Below are 22,644 nucleotides of genomic sequence, written 5' to 3'. Positions count from 1 at the left end.
ACTATAAGGAGTAGCTGCAATAACCTTACCACTGATCATTCTAACTCACCTGTACAATAGTAAGAAAGCATTCAGTTCTGAGCTTCCCTAAAACTAAGAAAATGCCTGTGTTTTACCTGAGAGAAAACGTTTTTGACATATAAAGGCTTGTTGGCTTCTTCAGTGGTTCAGTAGTAAAGAATCTGACTGCACTTCAGGAGATACACAGGAGACATGGTTTCAATCCCTGGGCCGGGAAGAGCCCCTGGAGAAGGAAATGGCAACCCACTCCAGTATTCTTGCCTGGAGAATCCCATGGACAGAGGAGCCTTCCTCCAATCTATTCCTGTAACTTACAATAGGAGGTATTAAAAAACAAATATGACCTGACTTCCTACTGTATGTGTGCATGTTTAGTTATAACTTAGTTATGTTCAACTCTTTGCGACCCCATGGACTGTAGCCCACCAGGCTCCTCTGTCCATGGGATTTTCCAGGCAAGTATACTAGAGTGGGAAACCATTCCCTTCTCCAGAGGATCTTCCCAACCCAGGGATCGAACCCTAGTCTCCTGCATTGCAGGCAATCCTATTGATTACAAATCAAATATAAACTTTGTTGTAGTGTGGCATATAAGATATTATATAGCTTCACTCTATTTATCTCCCTAGTCTCATTTGCTACTACTCCTTGCTTCGTACCTTAAAGTCTTCTCATATACAATTGTTAAAGTGTCCTTGCACACTCTGTGTTGTGTAAAATCCCCATGCCTTGCTCATACTCTTCCCTGTGCTCAAAATTGCCTTTTCAACCTATCTTATCTTCAGTATCTTACTTATCCTTTTCAGACTTAGCTCAGGTGTCATCTTTTTAGGATATGTTCCTTGAACCATCACTTTCCCACTGTAACCAGAATAGACTTAGCCTTAGGCTATTTTAAGTGCTTCAACAAATATGTATTGAGCATCTCCTATGCACCAAGCACTGTCTTAACCCTTGGAATACATCAGTTAACTTATTGAACCACCTTAACATCAGATAAATTTGTTAATTTGCTTTATCCAGCTAAATTCCATGAAGCCAAGCCATGGTTTTCCAAGTCTGTACCCACCAAGCACTGTGTTGGGCACATGATAACTGTTCACCAAATGATGGAACAGGACATAAGATGGCTCTGTGCTGATTAGTAGGAAGGGGAAAGACTGATTCTCAGGAACGGTCTGTGAAGCCCCAGCCTCAGGGGAGGCCCCTCAGCCATGGGGAGCAGCAGTGCAGCTGAGGGCCACGGGGAGGGCCAGACTTTATCGACTACAGTTTTGCCTAGATCTGCCCCTGTGTGAAGCAGCCAGGAATAATTTCGAGACCACATACATGCTGGGCTTTGAGTGGCGGCAGATCCCCGCTGACATCCCGCCAAGGGCGTTTGATTGCTGCCCTGTATCCCACACCAGATGTGTTTGGACGGCAGTCTACTTTCTCTCACCCTGGGGTGGCCAGAGGGGAAGTTGGATTAGAGGTAGGTGGGCAATAAGGTGAAGGTTTAAAAAATTATATGCTATGACTGATTCCCTAAGATGATGTATGAGGTGTGATTATAAAGTAATGAGAGATATTTTCATGTGTGACTTGTCTTATGTTTTAATCACACCTCATATATGGAATGTGTGTCATTTTATACAATGTTTGAAAATTACCACAACCTAGGGGACTTGGCAGGAAATGTTAAATTGTTATTGAGTGCTCTTTTACTAGGAAACTGTACCCTGGTTTCTCCTCAGAGAATGTACATAATTATAAGACTATGAAGAGTCTTTTCCTTTGAGAATATGTAGTTCTAGGCATGTCACTTAAGACAAGAGAGAAACACTGTATGTATAAAGTAGTGATCGTTTAAACACTTCTCAGCCCTGTAATGATTGTTGTAAACTACCAGGGAATGATGATAAAAATGAAACTTTTGCAAATATATAATAGAACACACATGTGGAATTAAAGAGAAAGGTTATTAATTAAAATTATGAAAGTGATGATAGTAAAGGATTTCTATACAAAACAACTGTCATACTTCTTTCAAACATTTGCCTTTATTATCTAAAGGTCTTCTAATAAAATTCAGGTGAGTACTTGACAGACATGAAAACACTAACATTGAAACACATAGACAGCATTTTTAAAAGCAGAGACATGACTTTGCCATCAAAGGCCCATCTAGTCAAAGCTATGGTTTTTCCAGTGGTCATGTATGGATGTGAGAGTTGGACTCTAAAGAAAGCTGAGCACTGCACTGAAGAATTGATGCTTTTGAACTGTGGTGTTGGAGAGTCCCTTAAACTGCAAGGAGATCCAACCAGTCCATCCTAAAAGAAATCAGTCCTGAACATTCATTGGAAGGACTGATGCTGAAGCTGAAACTTCAATACTTTGGCCACCTGATTTGAAGAACTGACTCATTTGAAAAGACCGTGATGCTGGGAAAGATTGAAGGCAAGAGGAGAAGGGGACAACAGAGAATGAGATGGTTGGATGGCATCACTGACTCAATGGACGTGAGTTTGAGTGACCTCTGGGAGTTGGTGATGGACAGGGAGGCCTGGCAAGTCCATGGGGTCACAAATAGTTGGACACAACTGAGTGACTGAACTGAATAGTTGATTCACGATGTTGTGTTAATTTTGAGTATGCAGTAGACTTAGTTATATGTATTCAGACTTTATATATATATATGTATACATATATATTATATTCTTTTTCATTATAGGTTATTATAAATTATTGAATATGTACTTTTAAAAACAGTTCTTGCTGTAGCTAAAAGAACACTCATAACTGACTTAACAAGAGAATAACCATATTTTAAGAACTTAAAATTTGAAGTTTAAGATGTCAAATGCAAAAAAAAAAAAGGAAAGAAGAAGAAAAGTAGTCAGTTATGAGATTGACAATAATTGGATTCTGTCTTTGGTCGCATGAAACTAAATCCATGATTATCAATATTAGATCTTGAGGGACAGATATGGCCAATCCAACATAAGAAGTAAAAATGTCAGCAGAAGCCAGAGTTGCACACAGCAGATTACAAAAAGGGAAATTTAAAGAGCCATTTATCTTGAGTGTGTAATTTTCAAAATGACTTAGGGCAGTAGTTCTCAAATTTTATGGCTCATAGAAATCACCAGGAATGCAAATTTCTCATTAGTGATAGGACAGGAATCTGCATTTTATTCTAATGTAGGGGGTCTTCTGATTATGTTTTTAAAGTAGCACATAGAAAGCAGGAATACTTATATAATTTTCATTATGACTTTCCTACATAATTTAATATGGCTTCCCAGGGGGCACAGAGGTAAAGAATCTGCCTGCCAAGCAGGAGATGCAAGAGACACATATTTGATCCCTGGGTCAGGAAGATCCCCTGGAGAAGGAAGTGGCAACCATTCCAGTATTCTTGCCCAGAAAATCCCATGGACAGAGGACCCTGGCGGGCTACAGCTCACAGGGTCTCAGAGTCAGACATGACTGAGCGGGGTTGCAAAGAGTCAGATACAACCGAGCAACTCAGCACATAATTTAATAGTGATAAGACTCAGATTTTAAAAACTTAGCAAAACTTACACTTGGGAAATAAATTCATTTAAAAATATTTCCCCTAGGTTTAATTATTTGAGGGGTCTGTATCCTTAGGGTATCTAAGAGAACACAGTGAGAAGTTGATTTTCTCTAGACTATGATTAATGACTTGAAAATCAAAAAGAAATAGGAGAAATAACATAATATAAAATCTAAGGTTCAATTTTCAAAGTTAGGGGTTATCATTCAAGATAGATCAGTGTTGCCAGAGGGTGATGATGTGATGTGGAAACCAGGTTGGAGGCATTCATATTCGTATGCATCTAATTTGAGTATGCAAATATAGACTTCTCGCTGAGAAGCCCTTTTGCAAATTTTGCCCAGAATTGCAAATGAGAGCTCAGAATGTACTACTCCCACAGCCTCCGAAGGTCCCAAGCTGAGCAGATCCCATCTGCCCAGGGATTCTACCACTTGTAAAAGCAGCAGCTGCCACTTCTCTGGTGTATGTTGGTGTGAAACTCCCAAGCGAAATAAAAGATTGACATCTGGGCTTAATTTCACTTCAATAGAAACTATCGTGCTATGTTTGTCATGATTCCAAGAGGGATTTTTTAAATAATTAATGAGAAAGATACATTTCTCAAAACTCCCAATTGAGTTCTCACACATGTTTTGTTACAAAGATGTCTGTCACAGAAAAACAGGATCGTATTACTTACACTAATCTAAAAGGAGGTTGATAAATAAGGTACTGAGCAACTGTATCTTATTTGCTTCAGCAAATATAGAGAAAAAAGCTAAATTTTATTCCAGCTTATTTGTGATATTTCTACATAGTAGGAGCTGTGCACGCAAGGTTTTAAAATCATTGGAAATATATTTATGAAAACGACACAAGGGAGATGGCTTCCTTTCCAGTGTCATTAAGAGTGAGGGGAAGGGAGGAACACAAGTCAGATTATATTGCTGCTATGATACAAGGACATACAGATTAGAGAAGGGGCAAAAGGGAGTGTGGACCATCTTACCTGGAGAAGCCTGAAAATTCTCCCTAGAAAGGTGAGCTGAGACATCTAAAAAAATGTTTAGGCCAAGAGGATAAGTGTACCCTGTAGGACGTCCTGGGAACCTCCTGGGAATTTGAGGAATACCAGCAATTTGATGGGGTCCAAGGGGGTGCAGATAAATGTTAAAACTAGAGAGGCAGGCAGGAACAGGGCTGGCGGTTCAGGAGCTCTGTTTCCCATGGGAGTTACCGCAGAACCGCGAGGGTAGGTCTCTTGCATCAGGACCTTTTAACAGATCCATAAATGATGATTCTATGTGTTGCCAAGATTGATAACTACAGCTCCAATGCATTCTCGTCAATGTTAACATACGTGTGGTATGTGAATATTCCACATTTTAACGTGGGGCTTGATGTCATAGTGTCCTATATATAAAACACTAGAACTTGAACATTAATTTACTGCTGCAAATAAATAATATATTATTTTCATTGTAGTTAGGATAACCTATGTGGAAGGGATTTGAGAAAGGAGATGGAGGTCCAGGCAGGAGGCTATTCCAGTAGTTCTGGTAATGAGCGTGAAACCAGGCAATATCCTAGGGGATAAATAGGAGGAATGGAAATACGGCTAGGAAAGAGACCTAAGGGACAAGATTTGATCACAGCTGCAGCTGTGAGGTGGAGAGTTCAAGGGTGGCTCTGAGGTCCCTGGTCTGGATGGCCTATGGACAAATTTAGCATGAATATCCCCACTTGAAATATTCAGATTTTACCAATTCCATCCAAACCAGCAGGATACCGCTTTTTCCATGTGTTCCCTGCTATTCCTGATAACGATCTTCCTTCTGACCATCCTTAGAAGCTCACCGGCGTTTCTCTGTGGTGCTTATCATTTCCAGCCACTTGCTGGCAGGATGCACACGTGAGTCTGCACAGTGGGTGTGCTCCTAGTCCTTTCCAACCGTGCACAAGACCTCACAGTTCTGCACGGTGAAGAAATGGTGTTACGCCTACTGGGTCTCCTAGAAGTTTCTACCTTGAGATGCAGCTCCAAAGCCAGTGCTTTGTTTTGTTAAATTACTTATTAGAATCCTGTGGACTCTACTTAGGAACAAGTTCAGGGAAACTTGATGGTCCATGATCGTGGGCCTGGACAAGGAGTCCCATTTTTTTCTTTCAGAAATTATCAAGCCACAGACAACAAGAACTGAGATATATATACATTTATATATATATTTATATTTATATATATGGCTGCCCTGAGCAGCTTGTGGGATCTTAGTTCCCTGACCAGGAATTGAACCTGGGCCCTCAGCAGTCAAAGTGCTGAGTCCTAACCACTGGACTTCCAGGAAATTCCCCAAAGCCAGTATTCTTAAACCTATAGGTGTATCATGGGCCCTGTTGGCACTCTAGAGGCAAACTGATCAAACCAGGGATCTCTTTCAGAATGATATTTTTTAATGCAAAGAGATCAAATGCACAGATTTACAAGAGAAACCAATCACATTGAGACCTGGCTGTCAAAACAGCTTTGAAAAGCAAATGTGTAATATAATACTGTGTGTTCTTTTTATTAGTGTATTAAGTTCAAAAATACAACAAAATACAAACAAATTAAAAATAAATTTATCTGTAAAGACTTATCAGTGGGAAGTCTGTTGTTGCTAGATTGAATAAGGACATTAATCTCTGGAGAGGGCTTTGAAAAGGCTATAGGCATGTCTTGTTGGATAAACAGCTTATGTCAATTTTTTGTTATTGTTACAGACATTGAGACTGCTGATTTGTAAATGTAAATCCTTGTAAATGGTTTAAAGCTTTTAGAGCTACTTTACAAGACAAGAATAGTTTCTGTCGAGGAACACTTGAACTTTCCAAGGTTTTTTGAATTAAACTCCAACTGGAGTCTTTTTTTTTTAACCTAAGACTAATGAATTCCCTTTTGGCTAGCTCATCATCTTAATATACTTTATAGCAAAAAGGAAAAAGAGTAAGAGTTCATGGTTCAATTTTGATGTCATCAATAGAAAATAACTGGTAGAACTTTCTGAACTGTTTCCAGATGTTTGCAAATTTGTCTTTTCAAAGAAACTGACAGAGACTTTTGCATCTCATCTTCCTGAGATAAAGCATCCACTCCAGCAGTGACAGCAAGATTTCCAAGAATATCCATTTAGGCAACAATAGAATTTATGCACTCTGTTCAAAAGTCCTCGCTGCCTTACAGAGAGTGAAAAATTCTTATTTAAACTGTCTAGTTTTGCAAACATTTAGGAACTAATTCCTCATATTGATCAACAAACAATTGTAGGTGGCTAATCTTGTAAAGCAGCATAACTGTCTGGGATACAGGTCTAGGACTATTTTATTTGTTTGATGAAAGTATAGAGTTGACCAATAGCTGGCCAGCAACACTGCACAGTATCTCTAAACATGAAGATTGTGGTCCATGTAATCTTTCTAATTCAGAAATAACAATGAATAGTGATATTTCGCAAATCTGCAATAGCTACAGATATGAAAATATCTGTAGATTTTCTTGATAATGAAGTCACAAAAGAAATAACACCACTGTGGTTTGTCATCTACATTCATAATTGAAGGGTAATTAGAATTAGATATATTAAGGGCATATTTTTTTCCTCTTCAAGTTCATAGACTCCCTCAAATTCTGATTTCAATCCATAGAACTCCTGTTCTAAAGGTAAACCTGAGATTTCCGGTTTACTTCTGAAATTCCAAAGGAAAAATAGCAAATGTAAACCTCCAAGGTTCAGTTCAGTTCAGTCGCTCAGTCATGTCCGACTCTTTGTGACCCCATGGACTGCAGCACGCCAGGCTTCCCTATCCATCATCAACTCCCAGAGCTTACTCAAACTCATGTCCATTGAGTTGGTGATGCCATCCAACAATCTCATCCTCTGTCCTCCCTTTCTCCTCCCACCTTCAATCATTCCCAGCACCAGGGTCTTTTCTAAGGAGTCAGTTATTTTCATCAGGTGGCCAAAGTATTGGAGTTTCAGCTTCAGTATCAGTCCTTCCAATGAATATTCAGGACTGATCTCCTTTAGGATGGACTGGTTGGATCTCCTTGCAGCCCAAGGAACTCTCAAGAGTCTTCCCTATCACCACAGTTCAAAAGCATCAATTCTTCAGCGCTCAGCTTTCTTTATAGTCCAACTCTCACATCCACACATGACCACTGGAAAAACAATAGCCTTGACTAGATGGACCTTTGTTGGCAAAGTAATGTCTCTGCTTTTTAATATGCTGTCTAGATTGGTCATAGCTTTTCTTCTAAAGAGCAAGCGTCTTTTAATTTCATGACTGCAGTCACTGCCTGTAGTGATTTTGGAGCCCCCAAAAATAAAGTCTGTCACTGTTTCCATTGCTTCCCCATCTATTTGCCATGAAGTGATGGGACCAGATGCCATGATCTTAGTTTTCTAAATGTTGAGTTTTAAGCCAACTTTTTCACTCTCCTCATAAAATCTCATTGTTCAAAACACCTTTGGTAGGGGAGCTGGGGGAAGTATATTAATAATTACACCAGAACAAAACTCTCCAAACAAGATTGTCCTGCTGTTCAGTTGCAAAGTTATGTCAACTCTTTGCAACCGCATGGACCACAGCCCACCAGGCTTCCCTGTCCTTCACTATCTCCCAGAATTTGCTCAAACTCATGTGCATTGAGTCAGTGATGCCATCCAACCACCTAATCCTCTGTCACCCCCTACTCTTCCTACCCTCAATCTTTCCCAGCATCAGTGTCTTTTCCAATGAGTCGGCTCTTCACGTCAAGTGGTGAAAGTATTGGAGCATCAGGCAAACCAAAATATTTGGCTATGCTACCCAAAGTAGAAAGGAGGTTAGCATGGAAAATATATATTGCAGAAATCAAAAGTGGCTTTATTTTTATAGAGATTCAATTCTCCCGTTTTACATAGAATCACAGAATCTGAGGGAATTAGTGATTTCAATCCATTCATAGGTTAAGCTTTTTGCTTCTATCTTACCAGATATAATAAGCCATAGCCATCAATAATATAACTTACTTGTGTATGTGAAGATGATCTAAACAAAGTTTTTTGACATGATGCAAAATTTGCCTTGGTCTAACACCCACTTTCTACTAAAAATTTATCCTAATTTGGGAAAATTATCTTAACATGCAAGTCTAAATTATTATTTAAAGTATTTAAAAGATGATCTTTTAAATCAATTATTGTGTCATTGCCTGTTGTAATCCATGAGCTTATGATACTTTATAGGCTTCCCTGGTGGCTCAGATGATAAAGAATCTGCCTGCAATGCAGCAGACCTAGGTTTGATCCCTGGGTTGGAAAGCTCCCCTGGAAAAGGGAATGGCAACCCTTACCAGTATTCTTGCCTGGAGAATTCCAAGGACACAGGAGCCTGGCGAGCTACAGTCCATGGGGTCACAAAGAGTCTGACACAACTTAGTGACTAACACTTTCTCTTTCACTGTGGTACTTTATGAGCTCCTTGTATAATACAAGAAAAAGAGAAGAGGCACCAACATCGTTGATCCTTTGCCTGTCACTCGGTACTCAAGGGCTTGAGTGAGCAAGGTTATTGGAGTTTCTGAACTTGACGTTTTCCCTGCAAGCTCACCAGGCTGTAGAGTCCTGGTGCCCCAGAGACACAGGTGCAGGGGAGAGTTTGCCGTCTTCACAAGTCTTCCCAAGAGTCAAAGGAAGATATTTTTTCAGAGAAAAATATCAAAAGTGGAAGTCACAGGTTTTTCTTTGTCAAGGCACAAAATTGAACGAAGGAGAGAAACTGGGAATGAAAAAGAGAAAGCACTCCTTTCTGGAGGTCTACATGTACCAGTATTTAAGATACCACCTCATTTAGTAGTAAGCCTGTAACAGTACCATTATTCCTGTTTGAAGGTTGAGGAATTTAGTAACAGAACTAATTAACTTTTTGGAGGTCACAAAGCTAGGAAGTGCCAGAGTCAAGTTTTGAACCTTAAACTTGATCCTTCAGTCCAGAGCATGCTCTGCTCCTCACTGATACCTCAGCTCAGTTTGAGAGATCAAGGACACCACCATAACCGTGATCCCTTCTTGCCCCTGGAATGTGAAGTCCACCTTCATCTGAATCCAAGATCTAAGGATGGAAGGGAGAGAGGTAGGAAGGCCTGAGTCCCTGGGAGGAGAAATTCAGGGCTTTTATGGGTATGGGTCAGAAGGTGTTTCTTAGAAGAACAAAGTTGATATGAAGGTTAAGTCTCTTCTGTTACAAATGTTGTCGGGCTATAAGAACAGGACGTTTCTCTTCAAATCTCAAGGAAGATTTTTCGCAGCCCAGTACAATTGTCACTATCACACAACACACTCATTGGGCTTTCAGCCAAGTCAATTATGACTCGTATTCATCACAAGGCCAACACAGATTCATCGCAACATGTGTGGAAAACATGGCTTGAAATATTGTTTCATCAATCTTCTTCCCTGTCTGGGGTCCATCCCATAATTTTAGGCCTGAGCTATGTAACTGGAGCTGTTTCTGATTAGCAAAATTAGCCTCCACTCCCCTTCATGTTAACATGTAACACACTTGAAGATAAGACTGATTGCCCTCTTTGAGTAAAGGGCTTTCAACAGAAATCACAGTTAATTGAAAAAGTTTCCCTTGAAATACAAAATACAAGGGGGGAAAACCCAGAAACAATCATGAAAAATTATCAGAAATTTAAAATTTTATCTTGAAAGGCAGCTTAAATTTAAGAGAAATTGTACTCATAGTTGTATCCATCTACTATATTTTTCTGTCAAGATACTCCAAAATGTAAATAAGATTATGAAATTTTAAAAAATGAAGGTGAGACTTCATTCATTCTTTCATTCATTCAATGATTTTTTTTTTTTTAGCACCAACAATTTTTCACACATCAACAACGTGTTAGGCATTGAAAATACACAAGTGAGCAAAACAGATATGGCACCTGCCCTCATGGAGATCTCAGACTAGTAAGAAATACAAAACTATTTTAAAAGTACTCTGAGGATTAAAGAATCCTCAATTCTCTGGAAGCCGAAGACTACGCAGGCAGAGTCAGGGCGTGCAAAGAGAGCCAGAGGTTTTAAGTCAAAAGACTCAAGTTCTTGCCTCAATTCTACCACTATCTCCAAGAACACATTACTTAAAACTCTTTGATAGAAATAACAGAAACCAGATCATATCATTTTAGGCAAAAACCAGTTTATTATAAACATATGTAGCATGAGTAATATTTCTGAACATGTAAATATTACCAGTTTTTCTCAAAACTTCTATTTCCTCTCTATCCACTCCCGAGGTTCCAAGTTTCTGTGATGAGTAATAAAGATAAGGAGAGGAAAGAACAGGAGGGGGAAGAAGGGAGTGAGAACAAGGAGACACAAATCCGCACATGCTGAAATGTTACAGAGCTTTTTGTTTGTCATGTGAGTAGTTTCAAAATAGGCCTGAGGAGCCAGGAATCAGGCAAAAGTGGTTTTTTTGAAAGATGTTCTTATAAAAAACATTGTGAATTGTCCACAAGAGACCCAAGACAAGATTGGAGTTCAGGTTATTTTTTGCATTCTGTGTCACGATTCTTGCCAGCACTGGGTCCACCAGAGTTCTGTTCCATGCATCCTCTACTTCACTCAAGCGTTGCTGCTGCTGCTAAGTCGCTTCAGTTGTGTCCGACTCTGTGCGACCCCATAGACGGAAGCCCACTAGGCTCCCCCGTCCCTGGGATTCTCCAAATAAGAACACTGGAGTGGGTTGCCATTTCCTTCTCCAATGCATGAAAGTGAAAAGTGAAAGGGAAGTCACTCAGTCATGTCCGACTCTTCACAACCCCAAGGACTGCAGCCCACCAGGCTCCTCTGTCCATGGAATTTTCCAAGCAAGAGTACTGGAGTGGGTGTTACATCCCAATAAAAGTGACAAGTGTCTTCTCTAGTCCATTCGGGTTCTGCTCTAAGCTCTGTCTCAGATGCAAGTCTATCTCGGGGACCTGAGGCAGATGAACAGCCTGAATCAGAACCCACAAAAGTTCTCCCACCTCCCTTCACCCCTCTCCCGTTACTTTAACCCTCCTCTTCCTGCTTCACCATTTATGATAGAAGAACTGCACCCCAGATCCCCAAGGGACAGACAACTTGATTTTTGGTCACCTTTCCAAACCGTCTTAGAAGGATGTCTGATTGAGCCAGTTTGAGTCAGATGGCCACTCCTGATTCAAACACTACAGGAAGGGCTTTTACTTCTGTGAGACTTCCAATCTCTAGGACAAGTTGTAGGTTTTGTCCCCTCTGTTTCTATTTGCTTGGCTATAAGATGAAAATAATTTTAATTCTCCAGTTTTAGCACAGATTGCTGTATTTTTAAAAATTTAAACCTTTTATTTATGTTTAAAGAATTTTTTAAAATGTGGACCATTTTTAAAGTCTTACTGGCTTTGTTACAATATTGCTTCTGTCGTTTTATGTTCTGGTTTTTCGGCCATGAGGCATGTGGAATCTTAGCTCCCCAACCAGGGATCGAGCCTGCATCCCCTGCATCGGAGGGCAAGTTTTAAACACTGGACTGCCAGGGAAGTCCCACTGATTACTGTGATTTTTAAATGAGCAAATATAGATTAAAGTGACCTAGTAACTGTAAAGTTCTCTTTAAATAGAACTTTAAAGTTATTATTTATATTAAAATATTTGAAAGCAATGTGTATAATCACAAGTAATACTGTACTGATGCCAGTTCTGCACCTCTTCTCAAGCAATCCTTTTGACTTAAGAGTAAATGTGTCTGCTTCCGGTTCAGATGACAGGATCCCCACTCAATGCGTGTACATGCATATTCAGTCACTCAGTCGTGTCTGATTCTTTGCGACCCCATGGACCGTAGCCCACCAGGCTCCTCTGTCCATGGGATTCTCCAGGCAAGTATATTGGAGTGGGCTGCCATTTCCTTCTCCAGGGGATCTTCCCCACCCAGGAATCAAACCATCAGTACTGATTACTCTTTTGGGATCACAGCCCCTTCAAAGGCAGTGGTAGGAGCTAGGGAACTTCTTCCATAAAAACACTCCCACATTCCTAAATGCAACATTTTGTGTATGATTTCAAGGGCTCCATAAACCCCCTAAAGCCCTATCTCTAGCTAAAGGTGCAGGGAGCACCCTCAGAGGCTTAGTAACCTGCTTCTCCCCTCTCCACTGACATGAAAGGGAAGTCACCTTCAATAGACTTCACTGTCACAGCTGAATAAGAGCAAGATTTCATCAGAGGGAGAGAGGGGGGAAAAAAACTGCATCCTCTCAAAAGGTTACAAACTCCACTTTCATCTCTCCAAAAACTATTGCCTTTTCAATTTATCAAACAGTAAGCATCCCCCTTGTGTCATTATGGAATGAGAATTAATGTATTACTATTTCTGTCCTGCTTATTTTCTTTAGTAGAAATTTTTAATTTTTGAGGTTATCATGAATTAAATAAAATATTATCAGGTTCTACTATATGACAACAAAATTCTGAAAATAAATCTTATATAACATTCATAATCAGATATATATAGACAAATGAGAGGTCAACATGTCCACTCAATTTGCATTTAAATATGATGAATTTCTAGTCACTTTTGGCCTCACGATGTCTGGACAGTATTCTAATTAAACTCAAAACTTGATTATTTATTCTACTAATTGTTTGACCCACTAATAATATAAGTGGTTAAATCTGATAAGCATAAACATGCAACCTAGATAATCCACTTTGTATAGGTAGATATTCAGCTTGAGGTATGTGGAAATTATCACATCTACCAACAGAGAGCTGAAGATATTTCAATAGATAAGGACAAACTGTCAAGTCATATTTGCTGTTGATCATCATGTATCATCTAATGTACTAAATCAGGTGGACATTTACCTAAGTCATGTGGAACTCTCACCAGCGTCTAGAGCCTCCCAATAAAGACATAAATTGGGATGACTCCTGAACTGAATTAACCTGGATAAGGCTTTTGAGCCCCTTAAGTGCCCTACTGCACTCCTTTGCTAAATCAAACCCAAGTTTGCTTTCCTTAAACCTGAGTTAAAAACCTAGTTACGGCATTCGCCAGCTACCTGACCTTGAGCAAGTGACTTGGCTTCTCTGCACCAAAATTTTCATAGCCATAGAGTGGGGATGACTCGACGGGTTATTGTGAGGACAAGATAAGAAAATGTGTGTACCCCACACAATGCATGACACATAGTAACTGTGAAATAAATGGTAAATTGTTAGTGCTAGCCAGTTTACAAAAATAGCAGCTGAATTTGTCAACTGTCCTTCCATGCTGTAGACATTGCCCACATTCCAAAGACAGGCATGGGTAAACTCTAGTCTTATAAAATTAAAAAATTGATATTCCAATTAAAAAGCGGGAACAATGCTGAAAAAAAAGTTATTATTTATTTGACATTCACATTGTCCCAGCTTATCTTAGCAATGGGTCTTATAGACCAGAATGATTTTATCATTCAAATGTATCTTTGTGATTTTTTCTATATATTTTACTAATTTATTATAGTTTTAAGTAATTTATCTTTCTGCACATAATCCAAAGACAGGCATGGGTAAACTCTAGTCTTATAAAATTAAAAAATTGATATTCCAATTAAAAAGCGGGAACAATGCTGAAAAAAAAGTTATTATTTATTTGACATTCACATTGTCCCAGCTTATCTTAGCAATGGGTCTTATAGACCAGAATGATTTTATCATTCAAATGTATCTTTGTGATTTTTTCTATATATTTTACTAATTTATTATAGTTTTAAGTAATTTATCTTTCTGCACATAATCCAAAGACAGGCATGGGTAAACTCTAGTCTTATAAAATTAAAAAATTGATATTCCAATTAAAAAGCGGGAACAATGCTGAAAAAAAAGTTATTATTTATTTGACATTCACATTGTCCCAGCTTATCTTAGCAATGGGTCTTATAGACCAGAATGATTTTATCATTCAAATGTATCTTTGTGATTTTTTCTATATATTTTACTAATTTATTATAGTTTTAAGTAATTTATCTTTCTGCACATAATCCAAATAGACCTAAAAATCCATATTCAAATTACCATGGCCTATGTCAGTTGCCTGTAAACTTTTCAAATGAACACTCACTGCTTATTTATTATAATACTTAAGAAACTAAACATACTAGATATTTGCTGGCATTTTTAACTATTACTTTGGTCTACCTGGCATCTGAACCCCCATGTGACTTTTTGTGGGACGCACCACTCACTCCAGAAGTCTAAAAAGGCCAGATTGGTTCTTTGCCAGCCTCCCTTGCAGCTAGGAGATGAGCCCACAAGGTAGGTCGACCCACTACCTCATCACAGATTTTGAATAGGCATGCATGGCACAAGGAGGGAGGGGAGGGGAGCAGAGAATCTGTTTGGCTAAACTGACTCAGCCTCCAAGAGTGGCGAGGGCAGGGGGGACATCAGCACTTGACAGCCAGGGCTACGGTGCCCCTGACAGGCTGATTCCATGAAAGATAATGAGCTAGACATGCAAGTATTTCTTCTCTCACATTAAAGATGTGCAGAAGTAGACAATCCACTGAGGCATCAGAGACCAGACTCCTATCACTTTTCCCACTATACTGTACTTGGACATCACACTCTCAATTACTTAATGGCTCAGGATGGCTACTCTTGAGGTATAAGTCATCACATCTACATTCCAGGCAGCAGGAAAAAGGCAAAGTGGTGCTCCTCCCAGGTGAATTGCTTCCTTTTTTATTGTAATTTTTAAAATTTATTTTTAATTGGAAGATGATTGCTTTATAATGTTGTGTTGGTTTATGCTATGTAACAATATGAATCAGCCAAATTTCTTCCTTTTAAGAAGCTTGCTTAGAAATACTATATCAAGAACCTAGTCCTGGGACGATACTTCCATCCACAGCTACAAGGGAGGCTGGAAAATGAATTCTTTATTCCAGGTAGCAAAGATGAGGTGAAGAGGTGCTGTTTCCAAAGTGAACAGGGAAGGTGAGTGTGAAGAAGGCAGATAGTGTCTCGGCCACACCTCGACAGCAAAACTTGTCCCCGAAGTGAAAGTAGTTTATCTTAGTCATGCTCCTGCCACTGTCTGTCCCTCAGGATGCTCCCTCCTCCACCACCCTGAAACTGTTCTTGTCAAAGTCACCAACTTCCAAATTGCCACAGCTCATGACATGTTCCCATCTTTTCACCTTTTAACTTCTGAACAGCACGCGGCACCATGTCCCACTTTCTCCTCTTGGTCTCCGCCACCCATTCACTTTTCCTGGTGTCCCTGCTCCTTCAATGGCTAGTTCGTCTCAACCTTCTTTGCTGGCTCCTTCCCCCTGCCCTCCTCCTTGACAGCACACCCTCTCCAGGACAGTGTGTACAATCTCAAGCTTCAAATACTGTCTCTATTCAGATGGCCCCTAAAACTATACCCCTGCCCTGATCTCCCCTCTGAGTTCCATGCTTAATTTGAGAGGTATCTACTCCATAACCACATGATGCATATCATCTTTGGCATGTCCAGCGTGGCACTCCTATTTCTAAAAAAAAAATAGTGACTGCTCCTCAGATTCTGAAAATGAATGACCGTCTACATGCTGTGCTATGCTTAGTCACTCAGTCATGTCCGACTCATTGTGACCTCATGGACGGTAGCCTGCCAGGCTCCTCTGTCCGTGGGGATTCTCCAGGCAAGAATACTGGAGTGGGTTGCCATGCCTTCCTCCAGAGGATCTTCCCTACCCAGGGATCAAACCCAGGTCTCCTGCATTGCAGGTGGATTCTTTACCAGCTGAGCCACCCGGGAAGCCCCAATCATCTACATGGAATTGGTCAAACCGAAATACCACTCACTAGTCCCTGATTCTGGGCCTTCTCTTACACCCACACATCCAGTACATAAATAGAGGGTTGCTAGCACCACTTCTAAGACATTTTCTAAACCTGTCGACTTCTCTCCAGCTCTCTTGCTGGCCCCACAGTGCAAAGTTCAGAACCAGTATCATTTCTCATGCGGACTGCAGAACTAGATACCTAACTGACTTACCTGCTTTCATACTCCCTCATCCCACTGTTTAAAATATAAGACAACAGAAAAACCCTTTAATAGCTTCCACTTTTACTAAGAAACAAATCAAAAGGCCCATGAAGCTCTGCGGTGTGGACCCTGCCTGCCTGAGTGTCCTCAGCTCAGCCTTCCCTCTCCCTGTCCAGCAACACTGCCCACTCGGGGCCTCCTTCTCTCCCTTCCACACAGCAGGCTCATTTTCGTTCAGACCTCCTGCATTTGCTGTTCCCTCTATCTGTACTATTATTCCCTCTGAGATCATCTGGTGGGCCCATTAGCCATTCAGGCGTGCAAACACCACCAGCTCAGACATCCCTTACCTCCTCATCTGATACTGTGCTCCCCTCACCCAGCTGGCTCGCTTTCACTCTATGTGCTTGTTTTGAAAAAGTGGGATATGGTTGCTTTACACTATTGTTAGTTTCTGCTGAACAATGAGGTAAATCAGCCATCCATCTATCTATACATACATGCCTTCCCCCTTGAGCCTCCCGCCCACACCCCCATCTCACCCCTCCAGGGCATCACAGAGCACCGAGCTGGGCTCCCTGTGCCTCCCACTAGCTGGCTGTTTCACTCATGGTAGTGCATGCAGTCAATCCCACGCTCCCACTCCGAGGAGGTTATCTTTTAGAAAGTGACTTTTAAGCTGGTATTACAAGTAGGTGGTTAGTCCAAAGAAAAGGGTAGAGAAGAGCATCCCAAGCAGAAGGAGGAGCACAAGGAAAGGCGCTGCGGGAGGACCAAGTCTAACCAAGGAAAGGCCAGCATAGTGCGGAGTGGCAGAAGCATGCGGGCCAGGTCTGAGTGTCAAGGCTGGAGCCACACTGTACGGGAGGACCAAGTCTAACCAAGGACAGGCCAGCGTAGTGCGGAGTGGCAGAAGCATGCGGGCCAGGTCTGAGTGTCAAGGCTGGAACCACATTGTATAGGGCTTTACAGACTACGGTGAGGGCTCTGATCATCCTAAGAGTAATGAGAAGCCTGTACTGAATCTTAAAATGGTTCAGGGAGTAGATGCAATGAAAATTAGGAAGCAAGGTGGCTTCACTGGCTTCTGGGTCAGAATGATCTGCCGCATGGAAAGGGAAACAACCCAATCCCCTTTTCTGTTGCTTGACATCATACTTCAAGCTAATTGGCATAAAATAGACAAGGATCCAAAGGTCTTAGTACCATCAGACCTGCAGTCTAAGGGAAGAAATATCAGTGGACTGCTTTAATTTGACCTTCCTCTATTGAGTTCAGATTGGAACCTGGTCTTTCCAGATTTGGATATAATTATTTCAAGCCACCCAACCCACATGATCCAGTCCCCAACCAAGGTGACTGCAGATTCTGAGGGACTTCAGTTTGCCTGGTTACTGTGGCACAGGGAGTTATTCCAGACACATCCTGTAATTTTCCTGCTGGATCCTAGACTCAGGCTTACCTAGCTTCCTTTCTTCCATCTTCCCTCCCTTCCTCTGTCTCTGCTTCCCTACATCCTCTTCTCCTCTGCCTCCTCCTCTTCTTCTTTTTAAAACAGTTTTATTGACATATAGTTTATTTATAATGTAAATTCTTCTATAATTCAATGTTAATTTCTTCTATACAGCAAAATATATACATTCTTTTTAATTTTCTTTTCCATATGGTTTATCATAAGACATTGGATATAATTCTCTGACTACACAGTAGGGCCTTGTTGTTTATCCATTTTATATGTGATCTCTCCCCCATCCCCTTTTTCTGCTCATTTTCTTCTCTCTATTTCTCTCTTTCTCTCTCCCTCTCTTTCTCTCTCCCTCACATTCTCACTCTTACTCTCCTGAAAGTCATGAGTTCATCCTGACACCTCCAATTAATTTCAGCCCAACACTGCAGGGCTCCTTCTTGTTTCTCTCTTTGTCTGTTACCCCCTCTTCTTACCATGAAAAACTTGACTCCCGTCCTCCTCAATATATTGACCTATTTGCTTACACCAAGAATACACTGACAATTGTTTCAGAAGTGCTAAACTGTACTGCTGAGAAAACACATATTCCATATTGTGTTGAATAAAGACACTGCAGTTCAGAATGCTTAAGTGATTTGCTTTAGAGACTAGAAAGCAGCAGAGCCGAGATTGTCCTTCTATTCTCCTGATGCCTTCTTCCATGTCCTTCCCACCATTTCTGTTTTTTTTTAAGACAGGAAACAAAATAATGACCCTAAATATTTTATCTCTATTTATAATTCAGCAGCCACACACTTTTCAAACAGTATTCAAGGTGTCAGAAACATCAGGAAGTATAGATGTGGCCAGTTTTGACTGGAGAATTTTCAGTTTTTTGTATACTTTTCATGAGGCAAACACTGAACACAGAAGCAACTTTAAAAATAAAGCAATTTTTAATGCATATTTTTTGAAAAATTAGCCAATGAGATCAGTGAGTTAATTCTAATTAGATGGAAACAGATTTTTGTGAGTTTATTTTGATTCCTGTGACTTTTTTCTACACCATCCACCCACTCACACCCCCAGAGAAGTGAGCTAAGCATAAAGATGAAAATTACCCCTTCCTTAGATGGGTGGGGTGTTTCTTTGGTATAGAATCACAGGGTTAAGATTTTAACATTTGATGAAATAATGATACTTTCAGCAACATGGATGGACCTAGAGATGATCAGTCTAAGTGAAGTAAGTCAGAGAAAGACAAATATCATATGATATCACTTATATATGGAATCTAAAAAATGAGACAAATGGACTTATTTACCAAACAGAAATAGACTCACAGAGGAAGAAAACAGACTTATGGAGGACTTACCTGGTAGCCCAGTGGTGAAGAATCCACCTTGCAATGCAGCAGATGCAAGCTGAATCCCTGGTGGGGGAACTAAGATCCCACAAGCTGTGGAGCAACTGAGCCTTTGAGACGCAACTCAGCCTTTGAGACGCAACTCCTGAGCCCGCACATTTTGGAGCCTGCATCACAACTAGAGAGTCCATGCACCATAAGGAAAGATTCTGCATGATGCAAAGAAGATCCCGGATGCTGCAATCAAGACCCGAGGCAGGCAAATCAATAAATAAATATTCTTTGAAAAAGAAAATAAACTTATGGTTACCAAAGGGGAAGGGGAGCGGGGATAAATTACTAACAGGAGGTTGGGATTAGCAGATACAGAATACTGTATAAAAAAATAGTAGGTCCTAATAAGGACCTACTATGGCTTCCCTTGTGTCTCAGCTGGTAAAGAATCCACCTGCAATGCAGGAGACCTGGGTTCAATCCCTGGGTTGGGAAGATCCCCTGGAGAAGGGAAAGGCTACCCACTCCAGTATTCTGGCCTGGGGAATTTCATGGACTGTATAGTCCATGGGGTTGCAAAGAGCAGACACGACTGAGTGACTTTCACTTTCACTTCACTTCATGTATTCATAGCACAGGGAACTATATCCAACATCAAAGACCCTGATGCTGGGAAAGATTGAAGGCAGGAGGAAAAGAGGGATGACAGAGGATGAGATGGCTGGATGGCATCACCAACTCGATGGACATGAGTTTGCACAGACTCCAGGAGACAGTGAAGGACAGGAAAGCCTGGCATGCTGCAGTCCATGGGTTGCAAACAGTTGGACAAAATTTAGTGACTGAACTGAACTGAATAACCTATAATGAAAAAGAAATATATATATGTATAACTGAATCACTTTGTAATACAGCATATTCTAACACAACATTGTAAATCAATTGTATGTTCATTAAAAAAAGATTTGAGATTGTGCATAAATTTTCTTATATAATTTCAGGTTGCAATCACTGAAGTCACCTCTGTGGAGCTGCTAGAAAGGATATTGATGGCAGGGAATATGGCAAGGATATTGATGGCAGGCACACATCACTAGTCAGGCTTAGGTCTCAGAGTATAAATAGACTAACTGAAAATAGCAGGAGTTTTTGTTTTCCCTTGAGCAATAATACCTGGGTAAGAAGCATTGTAATTAGAATGTATACAATAATTACAGATGTGCTGAAAAAGCGTGGGTGTTATGCTCCTCAAAATCTATTATTTCATGGTCTTTGAAGCAACCATTATGATACCATGATGTTGAAGCTGTCATTAGAAGATAAGTCATACCAACACATTTTTGCAAAACAAAGTGAAAAAATCTTACCCTTTTCTTCTTTGGGGGAAGGAATAAGAAGATTTTACCCAAAGTGTTCAACATTAAGAAGTGTTGAGAATAAATAGGAAAAGCAACTCTATCCATCTATCTATCTATCTATCTATCTATCTGACTCTGTGGGTCCCTGGAAGGCGGGTCTGCTGACTTTCTCTTCCGGGGGCAGCCTGAAGCCACCCGGAAGAAGATCCAACAGACTGTGAGATTAAACAGGAGAAGTTAATGTGCCACCACTGATTACTGCTTTGAAAGAAAGCCACTGTCCTTGAGGCCTTATTTGTAAAAGGGATCTTTAAGTAGACTCTCAAGGAATATAGTTTTTGTCCCCCAAACCTGTAGAAGAAAACCAGAATTCTATGGTCTGCTGTGGGTGGTGAGACGTAATGATGCTGGTGGAACATTATCGCGTCCAAGGACACGGGGACATGCCTTGGGGCCCGAGTGCCAGCCCCTCACTGGCTGCAGCCTATCTCTGTGCGCCACACAGCTGCTGTCTTGCAGTAGCAGCTGCTCAATGAGTAACACACAAATCTGTCACGCGAACCCCATACTCCACAGAGCAATGAGATTACGTCCAGGGGGTGATTTGAGAGTCAGGGGTGAGGGTAGAGAGAAAGCACAAATTACCGGGCCCATTTTTAAGTTGGAGAAGTCAGGGGAGCACCTGTGTTTTGCGTACATAAATGCAATCTTCACAGCTGCCTGGTGACCATCAATTTCCCCATTTGGCACATAGGGAAATAAAACTTGCTGACGTGGCTTGGCAAGTGACACGCTTCTGATGCTAGAATGGAACCCATTTACTTGCTATACTCCAAATCCTTACTCCACATCATAGTGGGAGTAAAATTTGTTTCTGGCCAATGGCAATCAGGACCTCCCTGATAGTTCAGTTCGTAAAGAATCTGCCTACAATGCAAGAGACCCCAGTTCGACTCCTGGTTGGGGAAGATCCACTGGAGAAGGAATAGGCTACCCATTCCAGTAATCTTGGGTATCCGCCTGCAATGTGGGAGACCTGGGTTGGATCCCTGGGTTGGAAGATCCCTAGGAGAAAGGAAAGGCTACCCACTCCAGTATTCTGGGCTGGAGGATTTCATGAACTGTATAGTCCATGGGGTTCCCAAGAGTTGGACACGACTGACTGACTTTCACTTTCAGTGGCAATCAGGTGGTCATCAACAGATACAGGAACACTCCTTTTACCAAGGAATGAAAACACTCCATTTTGCCCAGGCTGGGCTGACAAAAGAACTGTATATCTGACTATTCATGCTCCACATGTGAGCACAAACCAGTGTGTTAGGCCCAGGCTATGCATACTCCCACGTCTACCCCCTCCTTGCTCCATGAGGAGCCCCAGCCACTGCTTCTCATGTCCTGTCTCCCAGAGCTCTTCCAGAGGCTGCTTGAGGGACAGTCAGGCTGGGACACAGTCTACATTAAGCCCGTGATGGCAGAGCTACTGCATCCCTGGTACCCAGGCCTCGTCTGCCAGGATGCACAGAAGTTCTGCCTCTGGTAAAGTATCCCAGCTGGGTAATCTGCCTTCCCAGTGGGGTCATGTAATTCTGCTAGTGTGTGTTAGAAGAGGAAGTCAAACTGATTCATTCAAAGGAAACTTATGATAAGGATCTGCTTTTTTTCTTCTAGGCGTTGTTTTAGAACCTGGGGCATCTATGGTGAAGGGTTCTCAAGAAGCTCATATTCTCTGGGGGAAAGTCAGGTCACTTGACTTGGGGCCGTGCTTTTTGTCTCTGCAGCACATTGGCAATTCCAATAACCCACCTAATATTACATGTATTTCTTTTTAAATTTT

General features: G+C 41.0%; 1 non-coding gene across 1 annotated transcript; it reads right to left on the bottom strand.

Annotated features, from left to right (window-relative positions):
• Positions 1-5,840: 5,840 nt before the first annotated feature.
• Positions 5,841-5,913, bottom strand: TRNAQ-UUG (transfer RNA glutamine (anticodon UUG)). The gene has a single exon. It is a non-coding gene; the product is annotated as a tRNA-Gln (tRNA).
• Between the last annotated feature and the right edge of the window lie 16,731 nt (positions 5,914-22,644).

This window comes from Ovis canadensis, chromosome 17 (assembly GCF_042477335.2).
Source record: "Ovis canadensis isolate MfBH-ARS-UI-01 breed Bighorn chromosome 17, ARS-UI_OviCan_v2, whole genome shotgun sequence".
Classification (NCBI taxonomy): Eukaryota; Metazoa; Chordata; class Mammalia; order Artiodactyla; family Bovidae; genus Ovis; species Ovis canadensis.
This window is presented reverse-complemented; position numbering and strand designations above follow the sequence as displayed.